The 7,832-nt window shown below is 45.8% G+C and overlaps 1 non-coding gene across 1 annotated transcript; it reads left to right on the top strand.

The window, feature by feature from the left end:
- The first annotated feature begins 3,597 nt into the window (after positions 1-3,597).
- Positions 3,598-3,675, top strand: trnan-auu. Its single transcript has one exon. It is a non-coding gene; the product is annotated as a tRNA-Asn (tRNA).
- Positions 3,676-7,832: the final 4,157 nt, after the last annotated feature.

Here is a 7,832-nt window from a genome sequence, read left to right as displayed (position 1 = left end):
TCCCTGGATGCTGCCTGACCTGCTGTGCTGTTCCAGCAATAAAGTTTCAACTTTGATCTCCAGCATCTGCAGACTCACTTTCTCCTCTGTCTGGCTTGCCCTATAATGGTAGTGTTGTCCCAGTCGAATTCATGTTGCTTGTGGTCTGCGTGTGTGGCTACTAAGGATAGCTGGTCGTGTCGTTTCGTGACTAGTTCATGTTCATGTATGCGGATTGTTAGCTGTCTTCCTGTTTGTCCTATATAGTGTTTTGTGCAGTCCTTGCATGGTATTTTGAACACTACATTCGTCTTGCTCATGTTGGGTATCGGTCCTTCGTCCAGAATGAAGTTGGTAGTTCAAACTCACCCAGGGGCGGTGTGCTCGACGCTTTTCCTTGGCTTCGAAGCTCTACGCTTTTAATGGGGTCAGGAAAATGTTCCCCAAACGGAAATCTTCTCCACAAAGGGGTTTCTGAATTGAATTGATGTCTAACGTAAGGGACTGCGGATGCTGAGAAGCCGAGACAAAAAGAGAAACTCGGCAGGTTTGACAGTACCTGTCTGAGAAAACAGAATTCTGAAATATTGTCTCTGATTCTCTTTCCACAGATGTCGACAGACGTTCTCAGTTCCTTCTGCAATTTCTAGTTTTGTTTTTAACGGAAAGTTCATTTCATCTTTTGGGATGAAACACGTAGATTCGCCATGTGCAGATATTTAACCCTTTCGAATCACTGGGAAGTGATTGGATTCAAACAAACTCTGCGAAGATTCACTTTTTCTCAGCTCCACAGGCAGACAGACCTGGGAAGTGAAGTTGTCAGTGTGGTTCTCTTTTCGTGGGCCGTGTGGTTAATGCGATGGACTTGAAATCCATTGCGGTTTCCCCACGAAGGTGTGAACCCTGCCGAGTACAAAATGAGAAATGTCGTCGAAAAGAATGGGAGCTTGCTCCCCGGCTTCTTCTTTAAGACTCAAATCAGTGGAGTGGTGGGAATCTGCAACCCACTGCCTGTTCGGGTAGAACAAGCAGATACCCGCAGAGCTTCTTTTGAAGTTATCAGCCAAGTGTTTGGAAATGAGACCAGAACAGTGAGGGGCATGAAATCGTGATCGAAATGAAGCAGGCACACAAGGGTGTTTCCTTTGCCAGTGAAAGATACTGCTTCACAAAGTTGGGCCTGTTGAAGGGGATTATCTTTGTTTGTTCACCTTGTAAATGTACCCATTGTTGCGCATGTCCACGTCAGAGCTCTGCAGCATGGTGGCGTTAGATACGCACAGGGCCGGGGCGCAATGGATGACGCATCTGACTCCACCTACCTGTTTGAAATACAGCTCACAGCTTCTTCACACACCCCAATTAATCTTTCTCATTGTCCTGAAGCCGGCATACGGTTTGAATTCCCGATCTGCGGGAATGGGAATCTTTTCACTGTCTCGCGTCAATAAATGTCCCTGATAACATCGGAGTCAAGTCACAGCGCTGTCAGATGAAGGGAAGCTGAAATAGCCCCACACGCTTCTCACAGGCACATTTTACTTTCCCCAACTCAACGCCTCAACCACTGCGGCTCCTGAGAATGAAAAGGAAACAATCACCAAAACCCAGTCTTAGCTTTGTGAATCTTCAGAAAATCAGCAAACGCTCATCCCTTCGGATTTTCTATCCTGGGCTGAGAGGGAAGGGTTTTGTCACTCTTTTGTAGGACATTGCAAGTGGATGTTTTGCAGAAAAGAACCACAATGCAATCTGATTAATCAGGACCTGGATGTTTTCGGTCTTTGAATGTAAGTGTTGTGCTCCAGAACTTTGTTGTTCACAGTTTATAATACTTATCTTACCAAACCCCTGTATCACTTGTCCAAACTGTTTAATTTGCGTCTTGTAATCCTTTCACTGTCTGCTAATGAGGATAGCGTTTCCGTATTTTACCTAAATTATCTTGACCTTGCATAACTCAAGCCTCAAGCTAATTTCACGAGAAAGCTTTTCCAGTTCAAAAGCCAACTGTTAATGATGGCTCTGTTTCTTGTCACGAATCCAATTTCAGATCGATGTTGTTAATGCCCCTTTTAGTCCTTCAGATCCAGGTTTCGCTCACAGGGCTAGAACAGAACTGTCACCAAATACATTTACCATTCTACGTTCATCCTACCGATTGTATTAGCATCATCAACACTTCTCATCAAAATAACTCGAGAGACTTTCATCACAATTTTCTGTTAACAGTTCCACATTAGCTTTGCTGAATGAACCCCAAATTTCTTGAAGTGGCTCCTTATTTTCGGCCCTGATTATTAATCTCTCTACGCATGGGAATGGATCCTTCCCACCCGCTCTATCTCTCATCAATGTGTGTAGTTCAGTTCGATCTCCCATCAGCCTCCTCTGTCCTGATCAAATCCAGGGCAACAGGATACGTTGGGACTATGGCGCGGACAAGACAAGCCCAGTGCTCACCTCTCCTGTTAGAACAATTCCATGCGAAATTTTACACCACAACTTTGGGCGTGTAGTTGTGGCTGAAGACTTAAGGTGTTGGCGTAGAGATCCTTTGGGGCTCCCCCGCCAAAGGTGGTAAACTGCTGACTATGCTTTCTTCGCTGGCGAATTTAAATGACTTCCTGTTGGTTACATTATCGCTCAAACTTCTCAAAACCCGTCTCAATAAAGTCCCGCTTTCTCATGTCTGGGAATTGATTGCCATGCAGGAAACTCGAGTCCTGAACAAACAACGTACCAGACTCAAAACGTCAGCTTTGTTTACCTTTCCACAGATGCTACTCGACATGTTGGCTTTCTGCAGTATTCTCTGTGTTTATTAGTCACAAGTGCTGCTTTTCATTCAAGAACTTCAATTCCTGTCCTCTGGTAACTGACTCTGGTCAGTGGCAATTGATTCTTCTGATCATTAATCTGCCCATTCCCACCGCTTCTTCTCCCATCATTACCAACAGCCCCAGGAAATCTCCAGTTAACCTTCTTTGCTCCAAAGCGAACATTCCCAGCCTTGGGAATGTCTCCCCAGAATGGAAATTCCTCATCCCTGGAAATGAATCATGGCGTACAATTGGGAAGAGGTTTTGGCAAAATATTGTCAGTTACGAAATGGAAAAATGTTCATGAAGCAAAACAGAAATCCCAGTCTCCAGCTTTGTGAACATTGAGAAACTCTTTGGGAAGCGTATTTAGAGGAGAATGAAAGATGAACTGTCCGACTGAGCAGAGACAGTGCAGGCACCGTCCCCTTGTTGAAGAGGCCGGGAGATTGACTCTGATGTTCTCGGGACATGAACTGATCTGAGACATTGACAGAATTGTCGTTCCTGCACATCAGGAATTCAAGCCCCTTCTCGTCTCCGAGCCAATGCGAGAACTCGGGAACAGGCAAAACAGTGAAAGGCTCGAAGGGCGACGGCCCCGGAGTAAGAAATCTAGTTCCTCCTGACATGGATGTGTCTTCAGACTGTCCCCAGTGTCTCTACAATAAATCTCCCAGGCTTTATTATGGAAAAGTAAAACTGATAGACTGCAATTGTAATTCTAGGCGGGGAGGCTGAATTATGAATTCACTAATAGCCTCCCCTAAGCGATGGCGCAGCCCATTTTGTCGCCTTTCTCTGTGGCGCAATTGGTCAGCGCATTCGGCTATTAACCGAAGAGTTGGTGGTTCGAGCCCACCCTGGGGCGGTGTGTTCGCTGTTCTTCCTTGGCTTCCAAGCCGTGCGCTTTTAATGGGGTCAGGAAAATGTTCCCCAAACGGAAATCTTCTCCACAAAGGGGTTTCTGAATTGAATTAATGTCTAACGGAAGGGACTGCGGATGCTGAGAAGCCGAGACAAAAAGAGAAACTCGGCAGGTTTGACAGTACCTGTCGGAGAAAACAGAATTCTAAAATATTGTCTCTGATTCTCATTCCACGATGTTGCCTGACCTGCTGAGTTCCTCCTGCAATTTCTAGTTTTGTTTTTAACGGAAAGTTCATTTCATCTTTTGGGATGAAACACCTAAATATCTGCAAACACCGTGTGCAGATATTTAAGCCTTTCGAAACACTGTGATGTGATTCGATTCAAACAAACTCTGCGATGATTCACTCTTTCTTAGCTCCACAGGCAGACAGACCTGGGAAGTGAAGCTGTCAGTGTGGTTCTGTATTCGTGGGCCGATTGGTTCATGCGATGGACTTGAAATCCATTGCGGTTTCCCCACGCAGACGTGAACCCTGCCGAGTACAAAATGAGAAATGTCGTCGAAAAGAACGGGAGCTTGCTCCCCGGCTTCTTCTTTAAGATTCAAATCAGTGGAGGGGGAAAAGCATTTCACTCACATTGGGACTGGTGGGAATCTGCAACCCACTGCCTGTTCGGGTGGAACAGGCAGATACCCGCAGAACTTCTTTTGAGGCTGTGAGCAAAGTGTTTGGAAATGAGATTAGAACAGTGAGGGGCGTGAAATCATGATCGAAATGAAGCAGGCACCTGTGGACAAGGGTGTTTCCTTTGCCAGTGAAAGATACTGCTTCACAAAGTTGGGCCTGTGGAAGGGAATCAGTGACGGTTATTATCTTTGGTTGTTCACCTTGTGAAGGTTCCCATTGCTGCGCATGTGTATAACGTCAGAACTATGCAGCATGGTGCCGTCAGATACACACAGGTCACGGGCGCAATGGATGACGCATCTGACTCCACCTACCTGTTTGAAATACAGCTCACAGCTTCTTCACACACCCCAATTAAGCTTTCTCATTGTCCTGAAGCCGGCATACGGTTTGAATTCCCGATCTGCGGGAATGGGAATCTTTTAACTGTCTCGCATCAGCAAATGTCCCTGAGAACATCGGAGTCACGTCACAGCGCTGTCAGAGGAGGGGAAGCTGAAATAGCCCCACATGCTGCTAACGGGCACATTTTACTTTCCCCAACTCAACGCCTCAACCACTGCGGCTCTTGGGAGTGGAAAGGAAACAATCACCAAAACCCAGTCTTAGCTTTGTGAATCTTCAGAAAATCAGCAAACGTTCATCCCTTCGGATTTTCTATCCTGGGCTGACAGGGATGGGTTTTGTCACTCTTTTGTAGGACATTGCAAGTGGATGTTTTGCAGAAAAGCATGACAATGCAATCTGATTAATCAGGACCTGGATGTTTTCGGTATTTGAAATGTAAGTGTTGTGCTCCAGAACTTTGTTGTTCACAGGTTATAATACTTATCTTCCCAGTCCACTATATCACTTGTAGAAAATGTTTAATTTGCGTCTTGTAATCCTTTCACTGTCTGCTAATGAGGCTAGCGTTTCCGTGTTTTACTTAAATTATCTTGACCTTGCAGAACTCAAGCCTCAAGCTGATTTCACGAGAAAGCTTTTCCAGTTCAAAAGCCAACTGTTAATGATGGCTCTGTTTTTTTGTCACGTATCCAATTTCAGATCGATGTTGTTAATGCCCCTTTTATTCTTTCAGATCCAGGTTTCGCTCACAGGACGAGAACAGAACTGTCACCAAATACATTTACCAATCTACGTTCATCCTATCGATTGTATTAGCATCATCAACACTACTCATCAAAATGACTCGAGAGACTTTCATCACAATTTTCTGTGAACAGTTCTACATTAGCTTTGCTGAATGAATCCCAAATTTCTTGAAGTGGCTCCTTATTTTCGGCCCTGATTATTAATCTCTCTCCGCATGGGAATGGATCCTCCCCACCCGCTCTATCCCTCTTCAATGTGTGTAGTTCAATTCGATCTCCCATCAACCTCCTCTGTCCTGATCAAATCCAGGGGAACAGGCTACGTTGGGGCTATGTCGCGGACAGGACAAGCCCAATACTCACCTTTCCTGTTCGAACCATTCCATGAGAAATTTTACACCACAACTTTGGGCGTGTAGTTGTGGCCGAACACTTAAGGTGTTGGCGTAGAGATCCTTTGGGGCTACCCCGCCCAGGGTGGTAAACTGCTGACTATGCTTTCTTCGCTGGCGATTTTAAATGACTTCCTGTTGGTTGCATTATCGCTCAAACTTCACAAAACCCGTCTCAATAAAGTCCCGTTTTCTCATGTCTGGGAATTGATTGCCATGCAGGAAACTCGGGTTCTGAACAAACAACGTACCAGCCTCACAACGTCAGCTCTGTTTACCCTTGCACAGATGCTGCTCGACCTGTTGGCTTTCTGCAATATTCTCTGTGTTTATTAGTCACAAGTGCTGCTTTTCATTCAAGAACTTCAATCCCTGTCCTCTGGTAACTGACTCTGGTCAGTGGCAATTGATTCTTCTGATCATTAATCTGCCCATTCCCACCGCTTCTTCTCCCATCATTACCAACAGCCCCAGGAAATCTCCAGTTAACCTTCTTTGCTCCAAAGCGAACATTCCCAGCCTTGGGAATGTGTCTCTAAAATGGAAATTCCTCATCCCTGGACATGACGGAAGGGGTACAATTATGAAGAGATTTTGGCAAAATATTCTCAGTTGGGAAATGGAAAAATGTTCATGAAGCAAAACAGAAATCCCAGTCTCCAGCTTTGTGAATCTTTAGAAACTCTTTGGGAAGCGTATTTAGAGGAGAATGAAAGATGAACTGTCCGACTGAGTAGAGACAGTCCAGACACCGTCCCCTTGTTGAAGAGGCCGGGAGATTGACTCTGATGTTCTCGGGACATGAACTGATCTGAGACATTGACAGAATTGTCGTTCCTGCACATCAGGAATTCAAGCCCCTTCTCGTCTCCGAGCCAATGCGAGAACTCGGGAACAGGCAAAACAGTGAAAGGCTCGAAGGGCGACGGCCCCGGAGTAAGAAATCTAGTTCCTCCTGACATGGATGTGTCTTCAGACTGTCCCCGGTGTCTCTACAATGAATCTTCCAGTCTTTATTATGGAAAAGTAAAACTGATAGACGACAATTGTAATTCTGGGCGGCGAGGCTGAATTATGAATTCACTAATAGCCTCCCCTAAGCGATGGCGCAGAGCGTACTGTCGTCTGTCTCTGTGGCGCGATTGGTCAGCGTGTTCGGCTGTTAACCGAAGGGTTGGTGCTTCGGGCCCACCCAGTGGCCGTGTGTTCGCTGTTCTTCCTTGGCTTCGAAGCCGTGCGCTTTTAATGGGGTCAGGAAAATGTTCCCCAAACGGAAATCTTCTCCACAAAGGGGTTTCTGAATTGAATTAATGTCTAACGGAAGGGACTGCGGATGCAGAGAAGCCGGGACAAAAAGAGAAACTCGGCAGGTTTGACAGTCCCTGTCGGAGAAAACAGAATCCTGAAATGTTGTCTCTGATTCTCTTTCCACAGATGTTGCCTGACCTGCTGAGTTCCTCCTGCAATTTCTAGTTTTGTTTTTAACTGAAAGTTCATTTCATCTTTTGGGATGAAACACCTAAATATCTGCAAACACCATGTGCAGATATTTAAGCCTTTCGAAACAATGTGAAGTGATTCGATTCAAACAAACTCTGCGATGATTCACTCTTTCTTAGCTCCACAGGCAGACAGACCTGGGAAGTGAAGTTGTCAGTGTGGTTCTCTTTTTGTGGGCCGAGTGGTTAATGCGATGGACTTGAAATCCATTGCGGTTTCCCCACGTAGGTGTGAACCCTGCCGACTACAAAATGATTTGATTAGATTACTTACAGTGTGGAAACAGGCCCTTCGGCCCAACAAGTCCACACCGCCCCGCCGAAGCGCAACCCACCCATACCCCTACATTTACCCCTTACCTAACACTACGGGCAATTTAGCTTGGCCAATTCACCTGACCTGCACATCTTTGGACTGTGGGAGGAAACCGGAGCACCCGGAGGAAACCCACACAGACACGGGGAGAACGTGCAAACTCCA

This window comes from Chiloscyllium plagiosum, chromosome 44 (assembly GCF_004010195.1).
Source record: "Chiloscyllium plagiosum isolate BGI_BamShark_2017 chromosome 44, ASM401019v2, whole genome shotgun sequence".
NCBI classification, from domain to species: Eukaryota; Metazoa; Chordata; class Chondrichthyes; order Orectolobiformes; family Hemiscylliidae; genus Chiloscyllium; species Chiloscyllium plagiosum.
This window is presented reverse-complemented; position numbering and strand designations above follow the sequence as displayed.